This window comes from Schistocerca cancellata, unplaced genomic scaffold, assembly GCF_023864275.1.
Source record: "Schistocerca cancellata isolate TAMUIC-IGC-003103 unplaced genomic scaffold, iqSchCanc2.1 HiC_scaffold_674, whole genome shotgun sequence".
Classification (NCBI taxonomy): domain Eukaryota; kingdom Metazoa; phylum Arthropoda; class Insecta; order Orthoptera; family Acrididae; genus Schistocerca; species Schistocerca cancellata.
Window position 1 is genome coordinate 637,501 of NW_026046685.1, and position 2,500 is coordinate 640,000.

Genomic DNA, 2,500 nt, shown 5'->3' on the forward strand with positions numbered 1-2,500 from the left:
CTAGCGGGTGTTGACGCAATGTGATTTCTGCCCAGTGCTCTGAATGTCAACGTGAAGAAATTCAAGCAAGCGCGGGTAAACGGCGGGAGTAACTATGACTCTCCTGCTCTTCCCCGACCGAACGCTTGAGGCAATCAAGTGCCGACGGCGGCAAGCTGCCCACAAGCAGCTTGTCCGCGAATTCATGGAGGCACTTGAGATCGGTCGGGGGGAAGAGCCGGCGTCCCGCCGGGGAACGGCGACGCAGCCGCCTGAAGCGGGCGATGGCGCTGCGCCGTCCGACGACGCAGCTGCGGACTTCGCGGCCGACACCACCGGGCCGCCTGCGGAGGGACCGACTGACGCCGCCATCTGGGAGCATCTTGCGGAGCTGCCTGCTTCCGCCCAGCGTTTCTCTGCCCTGGACCGAGTTGTTGGTCTGGGGCGGGGCACGCCGCCTGAGGTCATCCTAGGCATGCTCCCGGATGCCCTTGCGTCGGTCGGGTCCAGGAGGGAGAGGACGAGTACCAGGACACAGCGGCCGCGCCAACCATCGAAGCGGCCGCCTGCCGCCCCGCCGCTGCAGAAGCGCAAGCGGCGCCGTTGGGCGTACGCGCGGACACAGGACGCCTTCCGTAGGTCGCGTGCACGTTGCGTGCGTGGCCTGCTGGACGGCACCCTACTGCAGCCGCCACCTGACATCCCCGGTCTGCTGGACTTCTGGGCGGACCTCTTCACCAAGAAGCCGATCTCCACCGCCGGCTTCATCCGTGACCGCCTTCTCCCGCACTCGGAGCCTGTCGCTCCTGAGTGCCTATGGGGGCCGGTCACGCGTGAGGAGGTCGCTGCTGCCTTGCCGCCCAGGGGGTCGGCAGCCGGGCCGGACGGCCTTACCCCAGCGGAGCTGCGGCGCCTGCCGCACGAAGTCCTGGAGAAACTCTTGAACCTCTTCCTCCTGGCCCGTGCCCTCCCCGAGAGTCTGCTTCGCGCGCGGACGACACTACTCCCCAAAACGGCTGCACCAACATCCCCCGCTGACTTTCGCCCCATTACGGTCTGCTCGGTGTTGGCGCGGACCTTTCATAAGGTTCTCGCGTCACGCCTGATGCGTGCTTGTGCTGTGGACGAACGTCAGCGGGCATTCATCCCCCGGGATGGGATGTTGGAAAACACCTTCATCTTGGACACAGCTCTCACCGACGCAGTTCGCTCCTGTCGCTCTGTTTTTGTGGCGTCGATCGACGTCTCTAAGGCGTTTGATTCGGTGGACCATGCTGCCCTCCGCCCCGTGCTGAGGGCGCATGGCCTGCCGGATTGCTTTATTGAGTACGTCGAAAGGTGCTACGAGGGCAGCACGACGGTGATAGCGGGCGGCGGCGGCGTGGGCGTGCCCGTGCAGCCGGCAAGGGGAGTACGTCAGGGTGATCCCCTCTCCCCCCTCCTTTTCAATTTTGCGGTGGACTATGTTTTGAGCCAACTGCCCTCCCACATCGGAGCTCGGATTTTAGGTCGCAGAGTCAACGCTGCGGCCTTCGCAGATGACGTCCTGCTGTTTGCATCGACCGCGAGGGGCTTGCAGTCCCTCATCGACGCAGCCGTCGCAGCCCTCGCCCACCTGGGGCTGCAGATCAACGCCCGGAAGTGCTTCACCCTCGCCTTAGTCGCATCTGGGCGCGACAAGAAGGTGAAGGTCGACGCAGATGTGACCTTCAAGGCAGGCAATACCACCGTGCCTGCCCTACGTGTGGGTGAAACCTTCCGGTACCTGGGACTGCAATTCTCCACCGCTGGTCGCTGCGTGTTCAATCCACGACGCCACCTGGTGGAGCAACTGGACGTCATCTCCCGAGCTCCGCTTAAGCCGCAACAGCGCCTCCACGCCCTCACCAACGTACTTCTGCCTGGCCTGTACCATGGGCTGGCCCTCAGCCGCACCCGAGTGGGTGCTCTGAAAGCGGCCGACGTGACCATCAGGGCCGCCGTCAGGAGATGGTTCCGTCTTCCGGCGGACACTCCCCTGGGCTACTTCCATGCTCCTGTAGCCCAGGGAGGCCTCGGCATCCCATCATGCCGATGGATGGGGCTTACTCTCCGCCGGTCCCGTCTCCTGGCTCTGAAGAGGATAGGGCCAGCCTCCGACGGTGCAGGCAGGGACGAGGTGCAGCGTGAGGTCGAGGTGCTGGAGCGGCATCTAATGTGGGAGGGCCACCTCCTCAAATCGTCGACGCAGGTTGGAGAGATGTGGGCCGCACGCCTGCATGTTGCCTTTGACGGTGCGGCGCTGTCATCTTCCGCCGCCGTCAAGGGGCAACACCAATGGGTCGCCGACACCAGTCGCCTGCTATCTGGGCGTAACTTCATCGACGCCCTCCGCGCCCGCATCAACGCCTTCCCCACGAAGGCACGGCGCAGTCGCGGGCGGGAGGCGGACACCAGATGCCGCGCGGGCTGCCAGGCCGTGGAGACCGCCAACCACGTATTACAGGCTTGCTTTAGGACGCACGGGTCCCGGGTCAAACGG

The 2,500-nt window shown here is 64.8% G+C and overlaps 1 pseudogene; it reads left to right on the forward strand.

The window, feature by feature from the left end:
* LOC126139049 (large subunit ribosomal RNA) overlaps positions 1-2,500 on the forward strand; it is a 7,324-nt pseudogene that overhangs the window by 2,776 nt on the left and 2,048 nt on the right.